At 46.1% G+C, this 12405-nt stretch overlaps 1 long non-coding RNA gene across 2 annotated transcripts in view; it reads left to right on the top strand.

The window, feature by feature from the left end:
• LOC138642306 (uncharacterized) overlaps positions 1 to 12405 on the top strand; it is a 301712-nt gene that overhangs the window by 26175 nt on the left and 263132 nt on the right. Inside the window, exon 1 of one of the 2 annotated variants that reach the window (XR_011314019.1) lies at positions 6269 to 6435. The exons of the other annotated variant lie outside the window; for it this stretch is intronic. This is a non-coding gene — a long non-coding RNA (uncharacterized lncRNA). Of the gene's footprint in view, positions 1 to 6268; positions 6436 to 12405 lie in introns of those variants that run through there. 2 annotated transcript variants of the gene reach the window in all.

Here is a 12405-nt window from a genome sequence, read left to right as displayed (position 1 = left end):
CGTCTGTCGTGCACTGGATCAGTTGTGTTTTGGCAGACCGTCGGCACAAAAAAAGTTCAATGGAACGTTTTTTTGTACGTTGCGTCCGCCATTTCTGACCGCGCATGTGTGGCCGTAACTCCGCCCCCTCCTCCCCAGGACATAGATTGGGCAGCGGATGCGTTGAAAAACTACATCCGCTGCCCACGTTGTGCACAATTTTCACAACGTGCATTGGTATGTCAGGCCGACGCATTGCGACGGCCCCGTACCGACGTAAGTGTGAAAGAAGCCTAACCCTAAATTTAGCCCCATCCCTAACCCTAAATTTAGCCCCAACCCTAACCCTAAATTTAGCCCCAACCGTAACCCTAAATTTAGCCCCAACCCTAACCCTAGCCCTAACCGTAGCCCTAACCCTAGCCCTAACCCTAATTTTAGCCCCAACTGCTCTTCTCCTGCCGGCTGGCAGATGGTGAAAGACGCCGGCGGGCAGGAGAAGGACGCAGGAGGACCCAGGGACACCGGTAAGTATAATAGGGTCTTCGAATCCACCTATTTCTCTGTCCTCTGATGTGCGATCACATCAGAGGACAGAGAATTAAACAGTTAATTACCGGCGATCGCAAAACGGGTCGGTAAAACCGACCCCGATCATGTTCTTTGGGGTCTCGCCTACCCCCGGCAGCCGAGACCCCAAAGATTCTCCCGGTGCCGGCCTGCGGGCGCACTGCGCATGCGCCCGCCATTTTTTTGCCGGAAAAAGATGGCGGCGCCCATCAGGAGCCAAGAGGAGCACCGGGGGAGACAGGTGAGTATCGGGGGGCTATCTGGGACCCCTTTTCTCTGTCCTCTGATGTGCGATCACATCGGAGGACAGAGAAATTAAAAAGAAATCACGTTTTTTCTTTTTTTTGCGATCGCCGGTAAATGGTTAATTACCGGCGATCGCAAAAGCGGGGTCGGTAAAAAAGCCCCTGAATCATGTTCTCTGGGGTCTCGGCGGAGAAAATCGGACTCTGGGGGGCGCTATTTACTTTTTCCACAGCGCCGTTAATTAACGGCGCTGTGGTTTAAGTACCCTTAACTGCCGCCGTTAAAAGACGTATCGGCAGTCATTAAGGGGTTAAGAGGCACCACATAAAAACCCTGTCATGGGCAGCCCAATCTCCAGACCTGAACCCCATTGAAAACCTCTGGAATGTAATCAAGAGGATGATGGATAGTCACAAGCCATCAAACAAAATACTGCTAAAATTTTTGCGCCAGAAGCAGTGTGAAAGACTGGTGGAAAGCATGTAAAGACGCATGAAAGCTGTGATTAAAAATCATGGTTATTCTACAAAATATTGATTTCTGAACTCTAACTGAGTTAAAACATTAGTATTGTTGTTTCTAAATGATTATGAGCTTGTTTTCGTTGCATTTTTTGAGGTCTGAAAGTACTGGGGGTTTTATAATTTTGACCATTTCTCCTTTTCAGAAAAAAATACAAAATGTATTGCTTGGAAATTTGGAGACATGTTGTCAGAAGTTCATAGACTAAAAGAACAATTTACATTTTACTCCAAAATAAAATAAAATTTGCAGGATCCTTTATTTTCCCATAGACTTGTATTAGCGACGGATTGTGACGGATGGCCATCCGTCGTGCACTGCATCCGTCGTAAAATAGCGGTCCGTCGTGCAGAGAAAACGTTCATTGTAACGTTTTTTGTGCACGTCGGGAAATCGGTCAGCGACGTCTCTCTCTCTCTCTCTCTCTCTCTCTCTCTCTCTCTCTCTCCCCAATTTGAATTCCGGAAAATTTTTCCCTTGAAAATATCCAAATGATGCATCCGTCATTTCACAGAATCCGTCGCACACGTTTTTCACTATTTTCATGACGTCCGGCAATACGTCATTTCACTGCACATCGGAGAAAACCAAAAAACACAAGTGTGAAAGTAGCCTAATTGAAGGAATTGTTGTAGAGCATGTGGAGGTCCAAAGTCACATGCCACATGGTCCCTAGGGTGCACATGTCTACCCCTGTGCCTACCTCACTGCAAGCTTTTGGAGCTACTTAGATGCCCCACAGGCAGCTGCAGCATCTGTGAACTTCACCTCTTACAGTGTCTTTGAGCTTGTGCTTTACCCAAACATGAATATCGATGTACGAGGCATGTATGATGTAAGTCATCTGTTAGATACATATGTTAATATGTACACTCAATGGCTGATAATGCGAATGGTGGTTCTGTTTTTTGTGTTTACAATTATAGTGAAAATTGAACTATTAACAGGTGTTGTCTGATCTGCAGGACCTCTACTAGGGACATATCATTGTCAGCCCTATGTACCGTATCTATATTTTGGTCTCATTCAGGTCTGTCAATATTTCTAGTATAAGCTGAACCGATGTCAGCCCCCTTAAACTTTTATAGAATTTATAGACAGTGTATAATTCATCTCTGTCAATCTCATTCAGGTTTATAGTGAAAGCTGATCCATTGTCAGCCCCACCTATACTCTATAGAACTCAGTGTAAGATTAGTATTATAGTTGGTCTGAGTTATCGGAGTTTGATCTGAACCTTGGTCAGTATCACTCTTGTGATATCTCTGGTTGAAACTGACTATTACTGATTTATAAGGTTTGTGAACATCTTATTGCACCACCAAGTGATTTTATACATTTGTTTATTATAATAATATTTAAAGTTGTATTTTAGCCTATTAGCCTCACTTTTTGCTGAATCTATGCAGAATACTACTTAAACAACACAGGGTGAGGTAAAAAAGTGTGGCAATACTTTATGGAACCACCAACAGTCAATAACAACATATACTGTAGTACAGTCCCAGCAAATACACCATTACAGAGTCTCAGCCTTCTGCTGGCTTGCCAAGATTAAAGCAGCTGCGGCTTCAAGGCTTCCAGGGCCAACTACCCCAACCAGTGGCACCTTGCTTTTTGTTGGCTCCCACAGAGAGAAGAATGCGGCAATCTTAGGAAGGTGACAGTTCATTGAGGTTTGTGGCCAGGTGACCTGTTTGTCCCAACCTGGGTGCTCCAAACGTCTCTATGAGCTCAGTGATGGACAGTGGATCAAGTCTGTATTCCTCCAATTGGAACCACGGTGCCTGGCTGCTGTTCTGTAAATAAACCAAAAATAGAAACGAACTTGGCACTCAAATGATATTGTGGCTTGAAAAGACAAATTGTTTATTGTGCATCCAGCAAGCAAAAAGGTTGAACGTTTTCGGTCCACATCCGGACCTTCATCAGAACAATTTTACTGGTATAGTCATAATTTTTTAATGTCCTGCCGTTTGCAGATCCAATGGTTTTTAGGTTGCCTGGATGCCTGGAATGTCCTGTGTGTGCCAGCGCAGAACGGTATGCGACCGAGGTCACTTACCTCAAAAATGAAAAAGAGCTTAGGTACAAAGGTGAAGGATTAATAAAAAAAAATTTTTTATTTGTACACATAATTAAAATTAGAAAATTTCAGAAACAAAATACATGCCAAATCAGAGGCTGCAAAACCAATGGCAGTCTAGGGAGACCTTAATTAATCTTAAACTATATTTAATGATCTATCTATATAATAGTCTAAGGGGCACTTCCGTCTGTCTGTCTTTCTGTCTGTCACGGAAATCCTGCATCGCTGATTAGTCACGGCCACCAGGCACAGTCCAGCCGCGAATTCACCCCTTCCTACTCTGTCAGTGCCCCCTCAAGTCAGCGCTCACACAGGATTAATGGCTGCGTTACACCGCATTATGCCGCGGTGTAACGCAGTCCGTTAACGCTGCTATTAACCCTGTGTGACCAACTTTTTACTATTTATACTGCCTCCGGGCCATGTCTTGCGAGACCGCTACGTCATCATCTCGCGAGACCGCAATGCATTCTTGGGACCGGAGCGTCGCTAAACGCCTCGCCTGGATACTATGTGGGCTGTGTTATATACTACGTGGGCTGTGCTATATACAGCATGGGCTGTGTTATATACTACATCTCTGTGCTATATACAACGTGGGCTGTGCTATATATTTCGTGGGATGTACTATATACTACATGGGCTGTGTTATATACTATGTGGGCTGTGCTATATACTATGTGGCTTTGTTATTTACTACGTGGCATGTGCTATATACTACGTGGGCTGTGCTGTATACTACGTGGGCTGTGCTAAATACTACGTGGGCTGTGTTATACACTGCGTGGGTTGCACTATACACTGCGTGGGCTGTGTTATACACTGCGTGGGCTGTGTTATACACTGCGTGGGCTGTTATATACTAAGTTGGCTGTGTTATACACTGCGTGGGCTGTGCTATATACTACGTGGACTGTGTTATACACTGCGTGGGCTGTGCTATATACTACATGGCTGTGTTATATACTACGTGCCTGTGTTATATACTGCGTGAGCTGTGCTATATACTACATGGCTGGGCAATATACTACGGGGCTGTGCTATATACTACGTGGCTGTTATATACTATGTGGCCTGTGTTATACACTATGTGGCCTGTGTTATATACTACGTGGGCTGTGTTATATACTACGTGGGCTGTGCTATATACTGCGTGGGCTGTGTTATTCACTGCGTGGGTGGGGCTATATACTACATGGGCTGTTATACACTACATGGGCTGTGTTATACACTGCGTGGGCTGTGCTATATACTACGTGGGCTGTGCTATACACTGCGTGGGCTGTGCTATATACTACGTGGGCTGTGCTATATGCTACGTGGGCTGTGCTATATACCATCACCTGCTCTCATCAGGCGCTTGCAAGCCACCTCCCTGCAGGACCCGGAAGGCCCCCCAGCGGCCATCTTGGATCCGGGGCTTGCAGGGAGGAGGACAGAGGAGATGCTCGGAACAACGCAATCACATCACGTTGTTCCAAGGGTCTCAGGGAAGCTTTCCTATGCCGCCGGAAGGCTGGGATCATGTTTGATCACAGTGTTCCGGGGGTTAATGTGCCAGGAGCGGTCCGTGACATAGTGCCGGATGTCAGCTGTGATAATCAGCTGACACCCGGCCACAATCGGACGCACTCCCCCCATGAGCGCGGATGATCAGTGATGACGTACTATCCCGACGGTGGTCATAGGGGCCCAGACCACCTCGACGGGATAGTATGTCTCATGTCAGAAAATGGTTAAATGTTGTTGGTGCCGGTTGCACTCAGAATAAATATTCCCTGGGATTGTTCCGCATCCCTGAAGGGGCAAGCAGCCCAGGACTGCAACCAAAGAACTATGGCTTTCAATGTGGCCACCAGGTGATGGCTATAATTAGTTGTGTTTTCCCATCCTCCTAATTTTTTGTTTGCACCCGTTGGTGCTTCTCTTGCTGGATCACGGGACCAAAACCCCATGGGGGTTTAACTATGATGGCCTTTGGGTGTGTGGCTGCTGAACTGAACTGTGCTATCCCTAAACTGTGCCCCATCTCTGCCCTCTCTGTGTAGAAAAAGCGCAGCACACCACCACGTAAGAGCCCGTAGTCCGCTCAAAGGAGGGAGGGGGAAAGTTGCCGGGTCTGAACAAGGCCCATCTCAAGGACTGTTGAACCATTCTGGAGGAATATGGCCACCACAGAAGACTGTGTTATGTTCTTATTAGTATTATTGAACTGCAAGCCTTTAAGGGCCACCCGGCCCCTGTTGGAAACTGTATGTTTTTATGGACTGTAAGTTTGAAGGGCTGTTTTTCCTTACAGCCTGATGGTCTTGGGAGCAATGAGACCAGGGTCACGTGGACCCGTGTATAGAGAGAGACTGGGACTTTTATGTTAATGTTGCCTAAAGATTGTTGCACAACAGTTTACGAATATGTTGCTGCTAATTTCTATGAGGGTTGCCATGGCCGAGGACGGCCATGTTTACAGGAGGGAGGAGTGTAAGGAGGTGATGGAGAACCTCGTTTGCCCCTCCCCTACATGGAACTCATGCAGCCCTGTTTGCACGTTGTGTATGTTATCCTATTGTGTTCTATATCTTTATTGCACTGCATATGTCATGAAGTCTTATTGTGTTGATTTCCTATTGTAATATGCTGTGCTGTGTTTACCCTGTGATGTTGTGCTGTGTCAGTAATGTCCCTACATGTACTTGCTGTGCACTGTGTTATACATACTGTTATAGAGTTAGGGACAGTCAATAGTTAAATAGATGGGCTTGGCCAGCAGCAGAAAGGATGGCAGGAATCTGCTTCTCCCAGTGAGAAGCTCGGGCATGTTAGCCCTGAGCAGATGGGTAGTAACAGCTGGGGCATTGCCAGACTCCCTGGAGGGAGAGGATCTGCTGCCCCGGGCAAAAAAGGGACAGAATGGAGCATTGCCAGACTCCCAGGAGGGAGAAGATCTGCTGCTCCGGACTAAGGACCTTAACACGGGTCCCAGGACTTCGGAAGGGCCCCTCGCTGAAAGGACTATAAGCATCCAGATCCCAGTGAGTGGACTTACTGCGTAACTTCTGCTACTATGGCTGTTGTGGGTACGGCAGTGGATAGTGTCAGGGAGAGAGCAGGAACCAGTGTTGTATTCTTTTCTTCCTCATCAAAGTTTATTATAAGTTGTTCCCTGTTGTACCACAGCCCTGTTCCTGAACTACACTTGCCCGGAGTACTGTGGTCAGAAGGAGAAAAGGTAACCCATGGGAAGAAGCTGTGTCAATCCTGTCCATTTATGTACAAGGGGCCGGGGGTGCTCGCTGACCGTTTGCTCTGTTGACTCTGTGGACTGTGCCTTTAAGTAACTTGGCCATAACTAACCCCCCAACCCCCCCACCCCCGTGCCACCTTGTTACATAAGGAGGAAGAGCGGACTGCGGGTACATGTATTGAGCCAGGTCCGGAACTGTCGAGGCTGTGTCCCATGTTGCCCGGGAGAAGGAATAGAGGACCAGACAGGCCCCATGACCTGGGGAGAGGGGTCGTGTTTAGACATAAAACTGATCAGAAAGCGAGCGAAGAGCCAGTTTCCCGCCATCACAGAGAGTGCAGGAGGGTGGGCAGCGTGCTCCGCACCCAGAGCAGCAGCGCCGCAACACATTGCTGCCGAGACCTCCTGGACACTCCAGCGGGGTGCCAGTACTACAACCCCTAATTGATCAGCTGCAGCTGAGGAGCCTAAGGACACCATAATTTTGAGAAGTGGACTGTTACATTATAACTTTCTCTTACAATGTACAGGGAAGCTTTTACCCCGTTTTTTCAATATGAGCTAAAAATAGCGTTAAATAGAGCCTGAGCTTTGTGTTACAATAGTGCCTTTATTGTCCCCTGAATCCCCACCTTTGCTGCCAAAATACGTTAGTAAAGTCGCCGTTTTCGCCTGTCAATCACGCTGGTCCGGTCAAATGGGCATTGTGAAATCAGTGTTTCTCCCCCCACTCCTCGGCGTGTCTGGCATAACTCGATCTGTGAATCGCACAGATCACGCTCTTTTTTTGCTGCTGCGCAGTGCATTTGGCTCTTGCGCCTGCGCAGTATGCTTTGCCCAACTGCGGGCAAAGCCGAAAACCATTAGTGCGCATGCGCTGGCGCACCATGTCCCGGAAGTATTTTACTGTGTTCCGGGACATGGTGCGCCGGCGCATTCGCACTAATTTTTCTAATGAGCGGTCCCATGTGACCGCTGAACAGGGGAAGAACTGCGGCACCTGAAGACCGTGGGACGTCAGGGGGAGCGCCGGGACTAGGTAAGTATGCCTCAGCCCTCTGTCCCCCTCACCCGCCGACCCCACCGCCAACCGTGACTCGAGTATAAGCCGAGAGGGGCACTTTCAGCCCAAAAATTTGGGCTGAAAATCTCGGCTTATACTCGAGTATATACGGTATATAGGCTATCCTATTTACAACTGTTGATATGGATGATTATATGGATCTATATATATATAGGCTGTCCTATTGACCACGGTTGATGAGATTTTTTTGCCTAGGGTGGACATATACTGTATATGGACCACTGTTAATGCATATATATATATACGTCTATGTGTTGATTCTGGTTAATCAGCTGTTGACGAGCATTAGCACACCTCTGGTTTTGTCGTATATCTAATAGGGAGGTGTGTAATAGGAGATTATTTACTCCACATACGTTTCTTATTGTAGGAAGCAGGTGGATGGTTCTGCATACTGTTCTAACCTGTTATAAGGAGTGAGTGTATGTACAAGAAATCACTACCTCTCTTTTTGTCTGTCTAAGTATCCTTATTTTGAATAAGTATTAGTGATGAGCGAACATGCTCGCCACTACTCAGTACTCGCCCGAGTATCACTGTGCTCGGTGTACTCAGCAAGCACTAAGCATTTCGGGATTATTCGGTGGGAGCTCGGGTCTCCTCCTTTTAATTTTGGCGCTTTTTAGAGCGCCAATCAACAAGCAGGGATCGTCTGCCATGCATTGTAATACTGCAGCCATCTTTGTTGTGGCTGGCCGCCCAGCGTCATCAGGTCTATAAGAGACCTGGCGCCGCCCTACTCACTGCATTCTGCTCCGGACTCAGCTAGCGTAGGGAGAGCTGCTGCTGAGATAGGGTCAGATTCGTTCTTTTATTAGTGTGGGTCTACTAGTTTTCAATCCACAGCTTCTGAGAAACCAACAGACCTTTTTAGGGCTAATTCTGGGGTACATAGATTGCAGCGCTAGGTAGGCAGGGGAGTCTATGTGCACATATCCACATCAATGCAAGGCATGCAGGCACTGTAGTCCAGTCAAAATACGAAAAAAAAGACTTTACCCTGAATAAATTCCAAGAAAGCATTTTATAGGTTTTTTTGGTAGTATTACATGTAGGGAAAAACATACTAAAAGTTTTCCAAGATAGGGCTACCACAAAGGGTCCAAATGTGACGTCAAAGAGTATGGCCGCCAAAGCTGTAAAATGTTAAATGCGACTCGCCTTGCAGTGTCTATCAAATTGTCCACCTCTTGTCCACCAAAAGAAACGGATTATCCGCTCACTCTCGTACCGGTAAACTATGGCTGAATTACCAACAGATGGTTGGAATAGCAAGAGAGCTTATCGAGGCCGATCATACAGGATCCTGGCTGATGCACCTTCATGCTGTAGCCGAATGTTTGCCCATTCTTGCAGCTGCTGGGCATGGGAACTATGTGAAGGCCGCCTGCCTTTACCTCCAGTCTATGATCATTCTGGAAGATGATATGCCACCAGTCTTCCATAGATTTATGAATGGCTTGCATGTTGTAAGGCGGACTGATCAGTACTGGGCAGGCCTGGGTGGCGACCTAGTCATCGAGCAAGCTCTGATGTACTCCCTAAAAACTGCAGGAGGACTCACCAGAGGAAGTGGAATGTCCAAACATCAGAGGGCCTTGTGGACTCGGTCTGTGCCAGTGTCCTCTTCCTACAGTGATGCAATGCAGGGTTTCACTCGCCAGAGCTTTGTCACCAGTGAACAACACAAGGAGGCAAGAACGTCAAGGACGAGAAGAGATTGTGAAGACCTGGAGAAAATTGTAGATAAACTCAGGACCTTTTCACCTTTCTCTGATGAAGTGTCTCTTCGCAACATTATCACCGGTGTCAATGCAAATAAGGATGTCAATGTTCATAACCTGTTCACCATTGGCAGAGAAATAATGGCAACAATGGAGGGTCAATCACTGTTTTGAGTTAAGTACAAGCGGTCAATGAAAGCCAAGACCCTGGCATCCAGTGAGGCTATTGATGTTGATAAGGACAAAACAATAGACCCCGCTCTTTTGTTCCAAAGGTTTCTTGTGGTGTCTCAAACTGCTGATCTTTCCCTTGATGAGGTGATGGCCTATGAACTTTCACCATACCCACCATCCCTCTTTGAGGCAAAACATCTCTTACACAAACCAAACAAAGCACAACTGATGGCTGCTATAAAAGAACAGAGTTCACATGACGCAGTATTCAAGGATGTACCCAAAGTGGAACATTATGTTCTTGACGGAGGTTCTCTTCTCCATCTACTGAAGTGGTCAGAAGGAAAGACATATTGTTCAATCACTGAAGACTATGCATCTTTCACACTAAAGCACTATGGTAAGGCTACGATACTATTCGATGGTTACATTGGAGGACCAAAGACTAAGGACATTACCCATCAGCGACAGTGCAAAAAACAAACAAGTAACAAAGTGAACATTGCTGAAGGAACGAAATTTGTCTGGAAAAAGGAAGACTTCCTTTCGAAAGTGGAGAACAAACAGTCTCGTATCATTCTCGTTTCACAGTGCATAAATGACAGAGGTTGCCACATAATACAATCAGAGGGGGATGCAGATGTGGAGATTGCTAAGGCAGCAGTGTCAATGTCATCCAACAAAAGTACTAGTCTCATTGGCGAAGATACAGATCTTTTGTTGTTGTTACTTCATCACGCGTCAACCAGCGATGGCAGCAAGCTTTATTTCTACTCAGATAAAGGGAGTCCTGCAAACAGTATACGACATTAAGGTTATGAAGAAGTTCCTGGGAAACCATGCCTGCAGCAGTCTTCTGTTCCTTCATGCATTCACGGGTTGCGATACCACTTCCGCGGTTTTGAAGGTAGACTCGGTCTTAAATAGCTGTGCTAAAATCTTTTCCACACCTAACAAAAACAGAGCTGAGATTGAAGACACTGGGTGTAAAGCGATGGTGGCATTGTTTGGGGGCAAACCTGGAGACAATCTGTCTGCAATCAGGTATTCTACTCTCTGCAAAAAAGTTGGTTCAGCCCTTTGGAGTTACCTCCAAGTCATGCTTTGGATGGACAATGGTGAGGCCATGGACACTACTGAATGGGGATGGGAATTGCAGAACAACAGTCTAGTTTCAGTGATGATGGATACTTCACCCGCGCCAGAAACACTTCTGAAAATAATTCACTGCAATTGTTCTCGTGGTTGTAGTACACTTCGTTGCACTTGCAAAAGACACAGGCTTACCTGTTCACTGGTATGCGGACCATAAATAAACTTAACAAAAAAGTGTGAAACAACTGAATTTATGTCTTATATTCTAGGTTCTTCAAAGTAGCCACCTTTTGCTTTGTTGACGGCTTTGCTTACTCTTGGCATTATCTTGATGAGCTTCAAGAGGTAGTCACAGGGAATGGTTTTCACTTCACAGGTGTGCCCTGTCAGTTTTAATAAGTGGGATTTCTTGCCTTATAAATGGGGTTGGGACCATCAGTTGTATTGTGCAGAAGTCTGGTGGATACACAGCTGATAGTCCTACTGAATAGACTGTTAGAATTTGTTTTATGGCAAGAAAAAAGCAGCAAAGTAAAGAAAAACGAGTAGCCATCATTACTTTAAGAAATGAAGGTCAGTCAGTCCGAAAAATTGGGAAAACTTTGAAAGTGTCACCAAGTGCAATGGCAAAAACCATCAAGCGCTACAAAGAAACTGGCTCACATGAGGACCGACCCAGGAAAGGAAGACCAAGAGTCACCTCTGCTTCTGAGGATAAGTTTATCTGAGTCACCAGCCTCAGAAATCGCAGGTTAACAGCAGCTCAGATTAGAGACCAGGTCAATGCAACACAGAGTTCTAGCAGCAGACACACCTCTACAACAACTGTTACGAGGAGACTTTGTGCAGCAGGCCTTCATGGTAAAATAGCTGCTAGGAAACCACTGCTAAGGACAGGCAACAAGCAGAAGAGACTTGTTTGGGCTAAAGATCAGAAGGAATGAACATTAGACCAGTGGAAATCTGTGCTTTGGTCTGATGAGTCCAAATTTGAGATCTTTGGTTCCAACTACCGTGTCTTTGTGCGACGCAGAAGGGGTGAACGGATGGACTCTACATGCCTGGTTCCCACCGTGAAGCATGGAGGAGGAGGTGTGATGGTGTGGGGGTGCTTTGCTGGTGATACTGTTGGGGATTTATTCAAAATTGAAGGCATACTGAACCAGCATGGCTACCAAAGCATCTTGCAGCAGCATTCTATTCCATCCGGTTTGTGTTTAGTTGGACCATCATTTATTTTTCAACAGGACCATGAGCCCAAACACACCTCCAGGCTGTGTAAGGGCTATTTGACCAAGAAGGAGAGTGATGGGGTGCTACACTAGATGACCTGGCAAGATGACGGTTTGGGGCAAGCTGGACCGCACAGAGTGAAGGCAAAAATGCCAACAAGTGCTAAGCATCTCTGGAAACTCCTTCAAGATTGTTGGAAGAACATTCCCGGTAACTACCTCTTGATGCTCATCAAGAGAATGCCAAGAGTGTGCAAAGCAGTCATCAAAGCAAAAGGTGGCTACTTTGAAGAACCTAGAACATAAGACATATTTTCAGTTGTTTCACACTTTTTTGTTAAGTATATAATTCCACATGTGTTAATTCATAGTTTTGATGCCTTCAGTGTGAATGTACAATTTTCATAGTCATGAAAATACAGAAAAATCTTTAAATGAGAAGGTGTGTC

The sequence above is a fragment of the Ranitomeya imitator genome, chromosome 6 (assembly GCF_032444005.1).
Source record: "Ranitomeya imitator isolate aRanImi1 chromosome 6, aRanImi1.pri, whole genome shotgun sequence".
Classification (NCBI taxonomy): Eukaryota; Metazoa; Chordata; class Amphibia; order Anura; family Dendrobatidae; genus Ranitomeya; species Ranitomeya imitator.
Note: the sequence above shows the minus strand (reverse complement) of the source record. Positions and strands in the feature narration are given on the sequence as shown.